This window comes from Sarcophilus harrisii, chromosome X (assembly GCF_902635505.1).
Source record: "Sarcophilus harrisii chromosome X, mSarHar1.11, whole genome shotgun sequence".
Classification (NCBI taxonomy): Eukaryota; Metazoa; Chordata; class Mammalia; order Dasyuromorphia; family Dasyuridae; genus Sarcophilus; species Sarcophilus harrisii.
In genome coordinates, this window is record NC_045432.1 from 29843662 (window position 1) to 29862546 (window position 18885).

General features: G+C 37.3%; 1 protein-coding gene across 4 annotated transcripts in view; it reads right to left on the bottom strand.

Moving 5' to 3' along the window:
• The window catches only part of TENM1 (teneurin transmembrane protein 1), a 784948-nt gene that overhangs the window by 168668 nt on the left and 597395 nt on the right, over positions 1-18885 (bottom strand). The gene's annotated exons all lie outside the window — the stretch shown is intronic.

The following is an 18885-nucleotide window of genomic DNA, read 5'->3' on the forward strand; positions in this document are numbered from 1 at the left end:
TAGTTGAAACATTTTAAAACGACTCCCAATTGATTAAAAAACTCCCAGACTTCTTATCTCAAAATGCCATTCAATACCAAGTCAATGTCCTCATAGGGGGTACTAGCACTCCAGCTGCTTTCGCCTCTTCTCCCTTGCCTTTTTTCACCCCCATTCATTGAAAACCTGAATAATAAATCCGGGCAGTTTTTAGTCTGATATATCTCATGCTGGAGGGTGACAGCTGCTATGGGAGCTTGTTGACAAGAACATACCAACCCTCTGGGACACTGAATCATACGTATTTGGATGAAAGAAGGCAAGTTGACTACTTTTCATAGTTTCAGGCTGAAAGGTACAGAAGGGGAAGGGAGGGAGGGAAGAAATGTTTGCATGATGTCTACTATGTGGCAGGCACCGTGCTAAGCACTTTTTCTAAATATTATCTCATGGGAACCTCACAATAACCCCAGGAAGTAGACGTTATGATATCCCCATTTTACAGTTGAGGAAACTGAGTCACACAGAGCTTAAGTGCTGCCCAGCATCATGTAGTTAGTAAGAGATAGACAGGATCTGAATGCACAATTTCCTGTATCCAGGTTGAACACTCTATCCACTGTGCCAGCAGCTATCTCGAGGTCAGAACAAATAGCAATTCTGCTCCGAGAAGAGGGCAAGGTGGCAGAAAATCATTAGCAGTATGTCCTCATACAACAGTGACAAAAATAGAAGAGAAAACCAAGTTTACAATGAACTTGGTGAGAGGTCCAGTTAAGCAAAATGATTCTGAAGGCATTTTAAGGAAAAAATGGAAGAAAGACAACAAACAGGCCAAAATAAGAGAATCTCTATAAAGGTTGTGATAAACTCTCCTTTCCCACAACAACAATAGAGTCATCACATTTTGATCCCAACATCGTAGTCCCTTGTGATAGAAGAGGAAGGAGAAATATCATACACACATATCATCATCATCATCATCATCATCATCATCTAAGACAGGAGAAGACAAAAGGCAGGCTGGTACAAATTATATTCCATGAGACATTTCTTTAGAGCCACAGAGTTGGCTGAAAAGTAGGAAGGATATTTGATTCAGCTGCTTATTGTCTGGTGCTTTCAATATTCAACTATCCCCCTCTAGGCAGAGAGAGCTCCTAATTCTATATTTCTATATTCGCCTTCTCTCTTGAACTCCAGATTCACATTTCAAACTAGACCACTTGAACAACGAATGCCTTGCTGGTACCTTTCTGTTAGTGACATCCCAGAATCACAATAACTCAAGGGTCAGAAGAGTCTTTGGATGGTTCAGAAACCATTAAGTCAAATTCTTTTCGAACTAGAATCACCTCTACAACAACTTCTCCCTCTAAATGGGGATCTGGCTTCTGGGTGAAGCTCTCCAAGGGAGGGGGAGTCCCCTTCTTCCGAGGGCAGTCCATTAAACTCTGAGATTACTCTAATTAGTAAGCAATGCAGTTTAGTGGATGATGGGCCAGGAAGACCTGGTTTCAGCTCCATCTCTAAATCTTCCTGGATGGGAGACCATGGCTATCTCTAAGTGTCTAAGTGACTCGTCTCAAGTCATAGAGGGATTGACAGACCTCAAATGTGAATCCAGATCTCTAACCTGAGAGTCATTGTACCATGTTGTCTTCTCTACAAAGACATAGCTCACTGGTTGATGGGAGGAGTTTTCTCAGTTGGTCAAAATCACAGATCTTGAGAGGAATAATGGTAAAGAAGTTTTTTATGTAATGTCTGGATTTTCCAGGGCTGCTGAACTTGACTCGAAGAAGTCAAGACAGGTGTTTTGAGTCTCTTCTAAATTTATTCCAGTCCCTATTCCACTTAGCCCTTTCTGCAGCTCTCTAATCCTCTAAAACATCCACCCGAGTAGCTTTTTACAGCCTTCTCTCTTCAAGCTCCTATCAACACTCCTTCCTACTCCCTCTTAGCAGGGGACTTCATCTCAGTCTTCAAAAAGAAACTGAGGTCATACATAGGGGAACTCCTCCCATTCCTCTCCCACCCCATACTGCAAACAACTTCATTATATCTGCTCCTCTCCTCCTTTTCTTCAGTTTAGGAGTATGAGTTTAGACCCTCTCCTTGCCAATGTCTATCTTTCTACTTAGACTTTTGATCTCATGCCCTCCTGTCTACTCTGGGAGCTTGCCAGACTATCTCCTCTCTACACTTACCTTTCAAACTCTTCCATCTGGTGCCTTATTCCCTGCTGATAAGCTCCCCAACCTTAAAACACCATACTCTGACCTTACTATGCTCTTGGGATATTGTCTTGTCTATTCGTTACAGTCAAATTCCTAGGGGGAAAAATCTACACTTGTCTCCAGTTTTCTAGTTTCCCATTCCCTTCAACTCGACTTCTCCCTTGACTTTTATCTAAATGATTCTAAGATCACCGTGATCTCTTTTGCAAAGTCTAAGGCTTTTTTTCCCTTAGTCCTTCTCTGTCTCTTGACTTCTACAGTATTTGCTTCTGCTGGATCTTCTGGATCTTCCTAGCAAATGTCTACCTGGTAGGGTCAGATAGACCCTTCTCAGTCTTCCATGCAGGATCATCTTCCATAGCCTATCCTCTATTCATGGAAGTCCTTTAGGGTTCTATTCTGGGATCTCTCCTCTTCCCTTTTATATTCTCTTTGAATAGGTAGTCCCATTTAATTCCAATTTAATTCAACTATCATCTTTATGCAGATCATTCCCAAATCTCCATATCTAATTCCCCCCCTTTCTCCTGAACTCTGGTATCATATGTCCAACTTCTTGCTGGACACTTTCTTATGGGTACCGCAAACTCAGCATCCAAAACATAAAACTAATTTTTCCTCAAAATATTTTGTATAACATTCTTATATCCGTCAAGGGCAAATACTCTGCTTGGTGGTTGTGCACTGCCTTTACTTTGGGATAAAATAGAAACCTATTCAGCAAACAAAGCCTCTTGAAATGTCCAGCTCCCTTCAAGCCAGAACTTACTTAAGCACCTTTTCTTTCTAGAAGTCTTCCTGATTCCATCTAAATTTACCCCATGCCCTCGACAGTCACCAACTCAACATAATTTTACAGATGGCCTGCATTCATTACTGTCTATAAACATGTTATGCCCTCTTGGCAGAATGTAAGTTTCTTTTATCCTTTCCTTAGCATCTATATCACAGTGCCTGGCCCACAGGATGTACTTACTATATTTTCCATTCAGTGATTCACCATTGTGATTGCCTCTTCTGGATGTTCTCCAGCTTATCAAATCCTTCCTAAAGCATGGGGCCCAGGGTTGAATTTGATATTACAGATGTATCCAGACCAGGGCCGAGAAGAACGAAACTAGAAACCAATAGCTTCTGATTTGGCAGTGGTGGGCTATTACCATATATTTTGAGCCTAGTACCATATGATCTAAGCTGAGAAAAGTATGAAATTTATTTCCAGGTCAGCTTTCTTGTTTCATAGTCATGTCTTGACTCTTATTGACACTATTTGGGATTTTCTTGGCAAAGATACTAAAACGGTTTTTGCTATTTCCTTCTTTAGCTCATCTTACAGATGAGGAAACTGAGACAAACAGGGTAAAGTGATTTGCTTGGGGTCACAGAGCTACTGAATGTCTGATGCCATATTTGAATTCATGAAGATGAATTTTCCTTCAGGTCTGGCACTCCAAGTTTGGCCCTCTATCTATCTACTGCAATGCCACTTAACTGTGTTTGGTCATTATTAAAGCTCCAAAATTTATGGTGTGTGTGTGGGTGTGTATTATGAAGCTCCTGGGGGAGTAGAAGTGAGAATATTTACCTACTCATTTTAAAATGTTTACTCTCCTACAAAAAGGATCTAAAATAATACAAATAAAAGAAGGATGCCCCATTTTCCCACTATTATTTGACATAATTTTAGAATTCTAGAGTAACAATAAGACAAAAAAAAAGAAATTGAAAGCATAAAGATTAGCAGAGACAAAATTATCCCTATTTTCAGACAACACAATGGTTTGCTTAGAAAACCCCTAAGAATCAATAGAGACTAAGTGGAAAAAATCAATAGCTTTAGTAAAATAGAGTGATACAAAATAAATATATAAAAATTATTGGCCTTTCTCAATAGCAAAAATAAATTGCAGGAGGAAACAATAAAAAGAGAAATCCTATTTTAAAAAGCCCTACAAAATGTTGAATATATGCTGGGGGTCAATCCAATAAGATACACAAGACACAAAGACTACAGCTACAAAACACAGTTTAAAGAAATAATTAAAAATAAATTGAAGGGATAGTCACCGTACCATATGGCAAGGCCATGCCAACTTAATAAAAAGATGATAATAAGCAATTTAATGGACAGATTGAGTTCTAAGTCAGTCAAGGTCAAGGTCAAAGAGGTGCTATACAGAGCTAGACAAAGTAATGTCAAAATTTATTTGAGGAACAAAAAGTCTAGAAACATAAGGGAATTTTTTTTTAATTATGAAAGGAAAGGGAAATAACACTTCTAGATCCCAAATTACATTATAAAAGCAGCAATCATAAAAACTATTTAGTAATGGTTTACAATCTTTTAATGCAGATCACTTGAACAGATTCAACAATACAGAATTTAAAAAGTTAAACTTGATAATTCAATATTCAATAAATCCAAGAATATAATAAATTTCATGGAAATGAATTCTGAAACTGACAAAAATGGTTGGAAAAATCAGAAAAAAATTTTGGACAGAAGTTAGGTTCTGACCAATACTTTATACCATATGCTACATATTTTTGTGATCGGAATGTACATGGTCATATAATTTTTAAAAATCTAAAAGAGAATTTCACAAGTAAGGCTAAAAGGAGATTTCTTAACCTCAAAAATGAATAGGAGAGTCCACAAAGATAAAAGAGAATTTATAGGAAACTGAGAAGGTTTTAAATAAACAAGATAAATGAGACTAGGACAAGTAGTGAAAGTGTTGATTGGGGTTAATATATGCTTCAAATTTCTATGACAAGGTCTTGGTATCTAAGATACATAGTAAACAAACACAAATATACAAGATTAAGGACCATTCCCCAGTAGATAAATAGTACAAGGAGATAAACATTTTTAGATTACAATTAACAGTCTTATGAAAGACAGCTCTAAATCACACACACACACAAAAACAAGAAGCAAATTAAAAATTCAAAGTTTTACCTCACACATCAAATTTGGAAAGATAACAAATGGAAATAGTCAATTTTTGAGTGGTTTTGAGGAGACAGAAATATAAATACATTGCTATTAAAACTGAGAAATTAGTCCAATTGTCCTAGAAAGCAATTTGTAGTTATGCCATTAAAATGGCTGGAAACAAAGTTAATGATGGCTTAATGAAGATTTAGCTAAATAACATGATATGTTAGTGGCAATGGAATATTACTATATTATACAAAATGATGATTATGAAAAAAACAGAGAAGCAATAACATTTATGAAGAGGAAAGCAAAAGGAACCAAGAAAAAAATATACACAATGCTAACAAAGGTATAAAATGGAAGAACAATAACAATAAAAATTCAAATCTGAACTCTGAAGAAGAGTTGAGAAAAATGCAGAGATGAAAGACAACTTGCACAGAATATATATATATATATATATATATATATATATATATATATATACAGATATGGCTAATAAGATGTAGAAACCAAAGACATCAATAGAAATAATAAAAAAAAAAAAACTTTGAAAGGAAGAATGAAGAAAAACTAATTTTAACTTCCTTATTTATTCTTCAAAAGTTCTGGACTACTACATCATTTCTATCCCTTGGGCAATATTGTTCTACTGTTTGAGAAGAAAAAGGAAGACTAAATAAAGCATTTGGATCTTTTGTACTTCAGGCAATTTTTCATGGAAGTTTTAGCAAAAGGAAATCTGAGTATTTGAGGATCCCTAGATTTTCATTCCCATTTTAAGGAGAGGTTTCTAAATTTGATTAAAAGAAATGATACATTTGAGTTTAGAAAAACTTGATTAAGTATTCTTCCTATTTTAGAGTGAGCAGGGTGATGCTCTGAAAGACTATATAGTCAGGGAACCTGTAGTCAAATTATGGCTTTTCTGGGACCTTGAACAAGTGGGATCTGGCCTCTTGTGGCCTCAGTTTTCCTCAATTGTAAAATAAAACAGTTGATCTAAGTGATCTCCAAGATTAGCTTTAGCTCTAGATCTGTAATTTGATAAACTATTTCATCCTCACACTTAGAAGCTATATTTCTTATAATGCAGGCTGAGGTTACGTTACTTTTTTTTTTTTTTTTGACAGATATATCCCACTAATGACTCATACTGAGCTGGCAGTCCATTAACATCTTTAGATATCTTTCAGATGTCCTGCAGTGTTGGAATCTTTGCAAAGTTATAAGTCATTAGAGTTGATAGAGACAATAATTAACAGTTTGTAAAGATTCCAACATCTCCCCTTTTCTTTTGATTTAGAGAACACTGCAGTCTAACCAAGACTCCCCACTTTGTACTTGTGAAGTTGACTTTTTGAATCAAGAGCGAGACTTGACATTTATTCCTCTTCAATTTTTTCTTATTTGATTTGTTCTGACATTCTAAGACACGAATAATTTTTTTCTGGATCATGACTATCAATAATATGAGTTCATGTTCTCTCCCAGCCTTAAGTCACCTGCAAATATGGTAAGTATGCAGACTATACCTTTAGATAAATCACTGATAAAAGCATTGGGCAGCACAGGACAAAGTACATCTGTACTTTCAAAAGTAGATGGATCTCTTGGACCCACCTTTGCTTTAGTCATTTAGAATGATTCTGAATGTATCTAACATATTACTGTTTTTATAATCCACATCTCTCCATCTTTTCATTAAGAAGAGCATGTCAAAGACCATTAAATGTTTTGTTAAAATCAAAGTAAGCGTTCCCCTGACGTACCAATCTAGTAACCTGTCCATACAGGAAATGAAGCCAGTTAGCCGTGATCTGTTTGAGATGAGACCATATTGGCTATGATGATTGCCTCTTCCTTTTCTAGATGCTTACTAACACTTTTATATTATGTTCAATAATTTTTCTGGCAGTTGAGGTCAAGATTTCTGGCCTGTATTTTGCAGATTCCATTTCGTTCCTTTTTCTTAAATATTTCAATTTTGGCATGACCCATGGTTTAATAAATAAATACCTTTTCAATGAATAGGTATGAGCTTGATAAATATTTTCCGAATTAATCTATGGATAAATGGAACTGGAAGGAAGACTCAAAACTCTATAGTTACACAGACACAAAGAGGCTCAAATCAGATGGCTTTCTTAGTAAAGCAAGAGATGAAAGGGCACCTGTAAAACATCAGAGAAGGAGTTTAAGAGAACCGTGTTTAGCAACAGACTCTAAGGGTTGTGCATCATGACTATAGAATGAATCACTAACTCTATGCAGGCATCTCATAACAACGCATCCCTGCTCAGAGGGAAGTGAAAGGGCATGGGGAGATTAGCACAAATCCTTTCCCATTATCATCTCAGAACTCTTGCCCTACTGATGGTGAGCTAGGATTATCATCTTATACAAGGAATAACATGTAGGTGCATGGGTGTGTCTTAAAGCTACCTAGTAGCTCGGTACACCAAGTAACCAGTGCAAAGACATCCTGTTGTTGTCGCATGTGAACACTGTAAGAGGCAGAATAACCCCATCGGAGGAGTCTTCTGGAGCAATCACTAACTACTATGGTATACAATAGGAGTAGATCTTAGTACGCAATGCATTTCAGGCAGTGGCAGAACAGTGTTAGCAAGGACTATAAATAGGAAGGAATCTGGGACAAGTACACTGGGTGCTGGAAAGAAAGGCACTAAGAAAAACCAATAGTACAATGACTTCTCTAACCCATGCTGGGAGGTGACCTTGGGGCTAGAATTTGGGACTCCGACACTGTCTGGGGAGTAGCTAGAGGGTGGAGAAGCTTTTTGAGGAGTCCTAGCAGTTGAGCACTTTACAATGGTAATAATCCCACTGGTTCTGGTTCTCTGTCTCTTTCTTTCTGTCTCTGTCTCTCTCGGAGCAAATGGGGTATAGTATTGGCTGTATAGTATTAGGCTTTCTTCTGGTCCTTGCACATGCAGGTTTTGAGCTAAGTCCCTATTTGAATCCTCCCTTCAAAGGTCAGTGAGAAAAGAAACTTTGTAGGACGGAGGCACTGATCAAGCAAATGGGATGAAATCTTAATTCCCTCGTACACTCCCTTTCCCTTAATACCACGTTTTGATCAAAGCGTAAGGTGCAACACCAACCATGAGTGCAAGTTTTAGTGTGATAAGTAGCCAGATAGGAAGTTGTTTTCCTGTAAATAAAGGATTCACCTGAGAAATACATTATCATCAGACAAGAAACAGATATTAAACAATGAACATTTGTCACTCTCAATGGTCATAACCCTGCACTGTTTCCAGTGTTGAATGGTGTCTCTGGACTAGCTAAAAACTGTTTATCCATGACAATCTTCTTTCCCAGTTGGGGTAAGGGGGAGGATTTAGGAAGAACAAGATAACAGATGTTGACAACTGTATGATTTACAACAGGTGAAGTTGAATGGTATTGTGCTCTAATGTATTTGTCTCATGAATAGTTCTTTTCCACGTGTACTATTTTCTATCTGGCTGAAAATATATTAACATTACAGAACTGCAAAAAATGACAAAAGAATGCTAAAATATAAACATTCTTCTCTGAAAATGTATTGCAAAGGAACATGAAAAATATAAGCAGACTTTAAAGTTCTATTGAGACATTTCATTTTTAATAAGTTTCTTTCTCCATGCCAACAATGAACAAGACTTGTATAAATTGAACCTGGATATAACAGGAGCATTTCTTTGTTGCATGCTGACAAAGAACAATTTGATTAAACAGTAAATCCTTCAGAGTCCTGCTCAGAGACATTTCTCCGAGATTTACTTTTTAGACAAAAATCTCCTAGCGAAGTAAATTCTTTTCCTTGTGCCTTCCTAGGACTTTGGCAGTACTCAGTGTTGGGCAGCAATGGCAATGATACTGGGGTACAAGAATCAGTTTCTATATAAGCGGGCTTCTAAGAAATACCTAAATACTGAAGATACATTTTCTTTTTCTTTTTCCACAGTAGCCATGTTGTAGAAAAAGTAAGAAAAATAAAGAGAGAGAAAAAATATGCTCGAATCTGTACTGAATCCATCAGATCTCTATTGGGAGGTGGATAGCATTTTTCATCAGGAGTACTTTGGAATTGTGGCGAGTCATTGTGTTGATCAGAATGACCAAATTTTTGGCAGTTGATTATCATGTTGCTTCATCATGTTGCTGTTACTGTGTAAATTGTTTTCCTGCTTCTGTTCACCTCACTTGGTTCATCTAACTCTTCTCAGGTATCACCAAAATCATCTCCTTCAACATTTCTTAAACTACAATAGTATTACATCACATTCATGTACCATAGCTTGTTCAGCCATGCTGTAATTGATGGGCATCCCTTCAGTTTTCAATTGTTTTCCACCACAAAAATAACTGTTATAAATATTTTTTGTACATATGGGTCCCTTTTCTTTGTTCCTTTTTACAGAAATGGCCCTACTAGTGAAGGGGAATTTTTTAAAAATTACTACTAGTGAAGGCATGCAGAATTTTTAGCCCTTTGAGCATAGTTTCAAATTATTCTCCAGAATGACTGGACTACCTCACAGTTTCACTAAGAAGTATACCATTAGTGTTTCTATTTTCCCATATTCCCTCCACCATTTGTCATTTTGCTTTTTGGTCATGTTTTGGTCATCTAACAGGTATGAAGTAGGACCTCAGAGTTGTTTTAATTTTGCTTTCCCTAAGTATTGTCTATTTACAGCATTTTAATATGACTAGTGATACCTTTGATTTTTTTCATTTATTCACTTTTTGGAAAACTGTTCACATTCTTTGAACACTTACCAGTTGGGGAATGGCTCTTATTTATTACAAATTCGGCTCATTTCTCTATATAGCTGAGCTATGAGACCTTAATTAGAGAAACCTGTTATAGAAATGAATTTCCCAATTTCCTGCTTTCCTTTTAATTTAGGATGCATTGGTTTTATTTGCATGAAAACTTAATTTAATATAATCAAAATTATTCATTTAACCTCCCATGATTCTCTGAAGATCAATGTATGTTTTTCAAGTACAGCATATTGAACCCGGCCAAAGAAATGGGAAAGTGGCCAAAGGTAATGTCAGGGTCTCAAGGAGATGAGGTGTTACCTATAGGACTTCAGGTGGGAAGCCTGAAGAGAGTAGGAAGTCTAGTCCCCTGGAATCAAAGAGATTGGTTCTCACTTTTTTCACTTAGATTTTAGTTAAACTGTTGGTGGGGGAAGTCTAGAGACAATTTGCTTGTTGTAGATACTAATGTAGTACAACTGGTAGGAAGATAATGGTTAGGATGAAATTACTAAATTACTAATTGGGCTAAGGCAGTCAAGACTTAAAGGGCTTAGAAAAATACTAAAGTCAACCAACCTGATGTATTTTTTTTGAGGGAGGGGAAGAGGATAGATAACTTGCTCTGAACTAAACATTTTTATTCACTAACTAAAAGAGAAGAAATGCTGTTACTAAATTCCCTTGATCAGACACTGAAGAATTATTAGCTCTGAAGAAGACAGACTCTTTTCCTAGATCTCCATGTATCGAGAGACCACCTGGTCTTGGAAGGAGTAGACACAGGTTCTGGGCTTACAGATAACAATTATGTGACCTTATACAAGCCTGGAACTTACTTTCTTCATCTGTTTAATGGGGAATCTCTAACTCATAAATGGTGTCATCTCCAGTAAGATAAAAAATGGTATCCATCTTCATAATGATAAAATTCTACCTAAAAAAGTGGTGATTAAAAAGTTGAATAAGTCATCTGCTCTTAATAAAATGACTTCTTATCATACAATAATAGTACTTAGTGCTTTAGGGTTTGCAAAGAGCTTTGCATATATTGTCTCATTTGATTTATTTGTGCAACTTGCAAACAGGCAGCTTTTAAAATTGACTACAACCCCACTGCAAAGCCTTTTACACCGACACAGATTTGTTTTCACTGTAACTCGTTCATTTTTCCCATAGGCTCACAGGGAGCGGAGGATGCATAAACACAGGTGTTCCCCTTCACCCTTATTTCCAGCTCAGTTGGGCTACTGTGTTGGATCTTAGGAGGATTGTACGTTTTCCAGTTTACATAGCTCTTTAAATCTCACGTACCCCTTATAGCTTGAAGTTTTTTTTTTTTGCTAGCTATATTTAGACAAAAATCAAAAGTCTTGGATTAAAACACCTTGTTGTAGAATATAATGAATAAAAACTAAACAGCAACTATTCCAAGTCTCTGTAGGTACTCCTCATTCTTGAAGGCTCTTAGGTAATAAACTGGAGAAATTTGAAGTTCAATCACATTAAACGTTCAAAATGGCAACAGGGCTAATGTTTTACAGACCCTGGAGAACACATGATCTGTGATTTTCTTCATAAAGTGATTGGTTTTGCTTTTATAATTCTGAAACTCCCAAATGTTAAAAAAAAAAAACCCAACAACCCCCAAATCAAAAACAACCCTGGCCTGGCTCACTAAGTCTGAATTAAAAAACAAAACAAAACTCAGTTTGCTTTTTCACAATACAAGCCCCAAAGTAGAAGGGGAATCTGCATCTTTCTCTCTGCTGATACTGTAAATCATATGGATGAAGGGGTAAAGGGAGGAAGGTTAATGATGTAGCAAACCAAGTCACATGGAGGTGCTGTGTGTGTTTCATGTGTGTGAATGCATGCTCACTTGAACCTAATAAACATTTTTTTTAACCAAAGCAAAGTGAAATAGCTCACAAGGGGCTGAAGCATGTGTTTGGATCTCATTAGCTCGCTCCTCTAACCACTGATAAATTGGAAGCCCATGTCCTACTGATTTTAGGTCAGGAGAATCATCTTCCCATTCGGAGGAGAGTACATGTGGGGTATCTACAATTTGTTCTTTTTGCTTCCCCCTTTTCTTCTTAACAATGAAACGAATGTGACTAATACAAGTTCTACCCTCCTGTTCTTGCAAATCTTTTCTTCCAATAAACCTGACAACTGACTGCAGAATTTCTGAAGTATCCTGACAAGACAAAGAGAGGAATGGCAGAGCTTAGAGAACCCATCTGAGCTTTGGAACGCAACGGCTAGCACATCTCAGTGCAAAAGCAAACACTGTTTGTATGAAGGGCAGTTTATATTTAACAAGAAGAACATATTCTGAATTAAAGTGAGCTTCTTGTTTTTGGTCTTTTGGTACCATCAGGAAAGCTCCTCTGCTATTCTGCGAAGGCTCTAGGCAATAAGCAGAGGCACGGTGATGAAGCTATAATTTCTGAATCACCAGCCAGGAGAAGCAGAGGGATGTAGTGGAGAGAGGGATGAATGGAAATCAGAAGGCTCTGGCCTTGCATCCCACTTTAAAAGCCTTGTGATTATGGGAAAGCCTCCAAACCCTCTGTTTCTCAGGATCTTCATCTGTAACATTAGCATCATGGTACTTGTAGTATTTATTTCACAGGATTATTGTGAGGATTATAATTTAGGTAAAACATAAAATTTCTACAAATCTTAATGAGTCATTTAATCTCAGCAAGACTTGGGGCAATACTCTAAGACTATAATTAACCAGTAGGTCAAGGTACTTGACAAATGACACAGAACTGTCAGATAATATTATTGTTTATTTTTTATTTTCATAAGTTTTTGATGTTCTTATTCAGACTTGTGATTTCCTCAAGTTCTAGTGGGGAAACTCCCTATTATAACCTGAGAGAGACACCTGCATGCACTGAGAGGCAAAGTCACATAGCTAGTAGGTGGCAGAAGTTCTCTCTCTATTAAGCAGCACAAACTTTGATTCTTACAAAGAAGGGGAGAAAATCAACCTGTTAAGAACTTTAAAGAGAGTGAGCAGAAGCACTAGGATAATGAGTAAATATAGAACTGTCCCAAATGATGTCAGCAGTCGTGTTAAATGAGCACTTTTCCTCAGAATTTATGGGAATTCTTAAGCTAGGATCTGTGAGCCATTAAACATATTTTGATAAGTGCATTTTAGTACAATTGATTTCCTTGCTAATTTTATATATTTTATTACAGAGCATAGAACACTGGGCGGGAGCCAGGAAGAGCCAAGTTCAAATCTGATCTAAGACTCTTACTGGCCAAGCCACTTGACTACTCTCAGATTCAATTTTCTCATTTTTGAAATGGGAATAATAACAGTACCACCTTCCAGGTTGTTGTGAGGATTGAATGACATAATTTTTATGAAGGACACTGAAAGCCTTAAAGTATTATACAAATGCTATTATTTTTATTCTTCTTTTTCTGAGAAGGGATCTATAAATGTCACCAGACTGCCAAATAGGTAAAGGATATAGAAAGTTAACAATTTCCCTCTTGGAAAGGAAAATCATTATATACCTCCAAATAGTTACAATAACTTTTTGTAGTATCAGATAAGTAGAAGGCAAGCACAAACAGGCCACAGCACATTAATCATGATGATTTCTTCAAGGTCAGAAGCTCCATGGAGGGCAGGGCCTGTATTACTGGAAAGAAGGCTGAGATTCAAGAGATGGATGTCCTACATGCTATTCAGTCAGGCCACAAATATTAGGAAAACCTGCTGACTTCCAGTACAATGGGTGGATTCCTCTGGGATTCATGAAATAAAATGAACCAAGAATATGCAGAATAAGAAGGAATGAGGGAACCGATTGACAGTGATGCAGTGAAAGCCATGAGGGTCGCAGAATCATTCTGTTATTAAGATGTTAAATACTGCTGGCACCCCAAAATGAACTTTCCCTCTTTACCATCTTCGTCATCCTCTCCCAGTCCAAATCCCAACTGGTGACTTGCCTACTTCCAGTTTTGTCAGCTTGAAATGTTACTATTATTTTTGTCTTTTCTGTATCTCACACATCTAAGGCGGTCACTTGTACCTACTACTTGTACTTCCTGTAGCGTGTCTTTCCTATCATATCTCCGTCATTCCCTTAAGATGACCACTACCCTAGTTCAGGAATTCATTCATACCTGAAGTACTGTAATAACTTAACTGATCTCTCTGACTTTAGTCTTGTCTCTTTTCAATATATCCTTCACATCTTACAAGATTCGTCTTCTTAAAGTACAGCTGGGATCATGAAGCTCCCTATTGTTACAGAAGTCTAAAGTCCTTTGAGTGCCATTCAAAGCATCCTACTAAAATGGCCCCGATCAAGGGCTCCCTTATGTTTTCAGAAGCCCCTACCCACAATAAACAGCTCTCATTCTCTAAGATGACCTTTGTCAACTCTCGTCTTTTGTTCGTGCTACTGCCTCCTCCTTGGATACCCTTCATCTCCAGTAAATGAAATTGTACTAGTTCTTCAAAATTCAGCCCAAATGCAATCTCTACCAAGATGCCTGCCCTGAATGTGGTCTGAGTCTTTGGGGAATCAAGGAGAATACTAGGGACTGGAGAAAGGCAAGTTTGCTGATAAAATGGGACAGAAAGAAGGCAGATCTCTCAGACTGTGGGTTAGATTGATTCTTGTCCAAAGTCTAGAATGATTAATAAAAGGATGGCTAGTGAATACTGAGAAAAGGAAGTGATGATCAGTACAAATCTACATGGGTTCATTAAGAAAAGTCAAGGCACTAATAAGATCAGTGACAGGGGAATGCTGTAGAAATAGGATGTATAGCTGGATTTCAGCAAGCCACATGACAATGTCTGTCATAGTATCCTTGTGGTAGTCGGGATGACAGTATAGTTTAGGTGGATTTGAAAGTGGCTGAATGAATGTACCCAGAGAGTAGTGATTATAATCCTAATGTCAGCCCAGAAGGACGTCTCTAGTGGACTGCCACTACTAATTATTTGGATGAAGAGATGGATGGCATTGGCTAAGTGAAATATACCTAGAGGGGAGTGATCAGTAAGGTGAAGGGATTCAAGAATCTGCTAAGGGAATTGAGGATGTCTAGTTGAAAGAAAAGACTTGGGGAGATAAAATATAATAGCTGTCTCCACGTATTTAAAGGGCTGTCCTATGGAAGAGGGATGAGATATGTTCTATTTGGTACTGGGAAGGCAGAACCAGGAGCAAATGATGGAAGTTACAAAAAGACAGATGAGGCCAAATTAAAACAACAACAAGAACAACATAGCAAATGTCTTTTCGAATATAATTTTTAGTTGATTGAACAATTAGCGATGCCGGTAAATGGCACTTCATAACTTTGGAAATAATGACTTTCCCATCATTGGAGGTGTTTAAGTAGAGCGTGGATGACCACCTCTTGGGGACGTTGCTGAAAGGTTTCTTGTGTAGATATGGACTGGAATAAGTAACCTCTAAGATCCCTCACAAATGTGATGTTTTGAACTTTATGAGCAATTCATCACTACTTCATATGAAGCCTGGTTCTAAAACAATTAGTTCTTTCTTATGGCATTTATCATGTACTATCATATAATACAGTTCTTCATGAATACATATTTTTCTAGAATGTGATCCCCTTAACAATGAAGACCATGGTATTCATCTTTTTATATCCCGGAAGAGCTGGCTCTTGAATCTAGTAAATACTCAATATTCACTGAAGCAAGGAATTGATCAGTTTATTGCTTGAATTGACCCTAAATCATTTGAATATAAAATATGGGATTATAAAGTTTAGAACTGCATGAATGCTTAAAGATCACAAAATCCCAGAGTTGACAACACTTTGGAGACCATGTACTCCAATCTGTATCCTCCACATAGCTGTCAAATCAATATTCCTAAAGTTCAGGTCTTACCATATCAATCCCTTGCTCAAGATGCTTTAATGGCTTCCAGTTGCTTCTAGGAGCTCTTCTATGTGGCATTTAAAGTCCTTCATGATGTGATTCTTTACTTCCATCTTTAGTTTGATTTCCCATTACTTGCCTGCAGGGACTCCAAAGTGACTTGCTTGCTGTGGCCAGAGAGGATTTGATACAGGTTGTCCCAAAAGCCTTTGCACAGTTTTAAGACTTAATGGTTTAAAACCACACTAAGGCTTTTGGGACACCCTGGATTTCATCTTGGTACTTTGCATAGGGTGTCCTCCATTGTGAAATGTTCTTCCTTCTCATCTTCACTTCTCAGAATCTATAGCTCCCTTTAAAACTCAGCTTCACTGTGTCTGCAGTCCACTAAAGACTCCTGATCTTTTTGTAGGTCAACTGTTCTATCACAATGCTTCACCACCACCTTGTTCTTGTGAAGTTGATTTTCAAAAAACACTCCAGGGGAAAAATGTTCCTTGATCTTCAACAGGGTCACAGCCTCAGAGCTTCATAGAGGTCACCATGTCCAAACACCATCATTTTACAGATGGGTAATCTAGAGACCGACTTAAGGTCATACATAGGACCTCAGATGCAGAGCAGGAAAGGACCTTAGAGACTATCTAGCTTAAATGTCTTCCTTTTAAAGAGAAGGCACAAGGGAAGTGAGGTGACCTGCTCACAGTCATTTTGTAGGAAGTGTCAAAGCTGAGATTCAGACACAGGGATTCTGCCTTCAAATCCAGCATGGATTCCACTGAACCCCACTGAATGTGGGGAAAGTAACACCTGCTGTTGATTCAAAAGCCAGTTCTCAGATGTTTTTACAGTTCCCAATCCTTTGCAAAGTACAAACAAATAGAAAAGCTTCCCTGGAGAAGGGAGGTTCTGCTTTTTTTTTTGAAGTGTAGTCATCAATTTTCTTTTTTTCCCTTAACACTTTTATGTAAAGTTGTGAACTCCAAATTCTGTCCCTTACTCCTGGAAAGACTTATATGAAGTGATTCATAGTGAAGTGACTAGAACCAGGAGAATATTACACACAGTCATAGCAATATTTTTTGATGAAGAACTGTGAATGACTTTATTATTCTCAGCAATACAATGATCCCAGATAATTCTAAAGGACTGATGATCACCTCCAGAGAAAGAACTGATAGCGACTGAATGCAGATTGAATTATGCCTTTTTCACTTTTTCTCTTATTTTTCTTATATTTGAATCTTCATGTACAAAAAGACGAATATAGAAATGTTTTACACAAGTGTGTGTGTGTGTAAAATCTATATCTGATAGCTTACTGTCTCAGGATTTCCAATTTGATATTTGATTGGGGATTTAAAATTTCTTCTTTTTCTGTTTTTTTTTTTAGTTGCCGGGCCATTTGTTGATCTGCTTTTTCTCTATTTTATTGTTCTAAGCATTCAGAGAAATAAATTATCCCCTAAGTACCTGACTGGAAGCATTTCACAAATTTTGGTATTTTGTCTCATTACTGTCACTAGGGATCAGAAGATTCTTTCAATTTCTATTTTGCTCTCTGGTTCTAATATAGTGGGGCAGTTTTCTTTGATAATTTCTTGAAAAAATATTGTCCAAGCTTTTTTTTGAATCATGGTTTTCAGAGAGTTCAAAAATTATTGTTCTCTCTCTCATAGATCTATTTTCTAGGTCAGTTATTTTTCCTATGAGAAATTTTACATTCTCTTCTATTTTGTTTTGAGGCTTCAAATATAGTCACTTTAATGCTACTATTCTCTTCTAAGTTTATGCCTTAATCCTCCCTATCACACCATGATATCTTTCTATAGCCAAGTTTTGTGGTTTTGTTTTTGCTCATTTTTTCTGCCTTTTTTGTGATTTGATGTTTTTTTATGTGAGACTTGGGCTCTGATCCTGAACAGTCCCAAGCTTTTTGTATTAGGTTTCACCATTGACTTTCCCTGGACTTTTGGGCTTAGTGACTTGCTTTCTCTGGAAAGTAGGTTTCTCATCTGAGGACAGGGCCTCATTGTTTTAGTTGCTGTATTGCTCGAGGGGTAGAGCTTTGCTGCTGGGTTGCTATAGAAACAGGACCACTTTGTTGGTAGGACTGCTCCAAGATGGGGCTTTACTTCTGTTCAGCAATGGGGGTCAAGGTTTCGCTAGTGGCTTGTGTTGGGGGGGCGGTCCTTGGGTAAGGCCTTACTATGTTTGCTCTTGCAGTCTTGCCTAGGGAGCTGCTGCTTTGCTTGCTGGTGGATTGCCCTAAGCTTAGTGCCTTGCTGCAGGCTCCCTGTTATGAAGCTAGCTGCTGCTGCTGCCATTGGACTTTGCTCTCCTTTCACCCCAGTATGACAGAGCTTTCCTGCCATGTTGGTAAAGTTGCTTCCTGCACCTAGTTCAATTCTGAGGTGGTTTTATAATTGTTTGGGGGGGAATTTTGAAAGGCTTCACAAGGTTCCATGCTGACTCTGCCATCTTGGTACCACAAATGGGTATCAATTTTTAGAGCACAAAAGTGATCAACTTCAAAGAAGAGAAGCTTCTTTCTCTTAGATCACTGTCAGATGACTCCTTGGGGAAAGAACATTCTGGGACCCTTTTGGGTCAGTCAGGTAGTAAATCTAAAGCCTCCTTGAAAATGGAGATAAGAGATGGGTATTTCATAAATTCAATTTTTTTGTCAAACAAATCATTATAAAATGAAAGGTGTGTTTTAATTCAAATCGTCATGAAGAAACAAATGCTGTAATCATGCATATTAACAAATTTGAAGACTGACAACTTAATTTTAACTATGATGCCAAAGCTGAGTTTTTAAAAACTGATTTTGATAAATCATTTTTCAAACATTTTGTTTGACATGAACATTTGTTCATGACTATAATATTCAGAAGAAACTGAGAAGGCAATTTATAAGTCAAATATTACAAAATTTCTGAAGTGAATGTAGAAAAAACCAAACTCTGACCTGCTTTTTCAACGTAGGGGGTAAGGGGCATTTTTATCCAGTATCCGTGACTTAT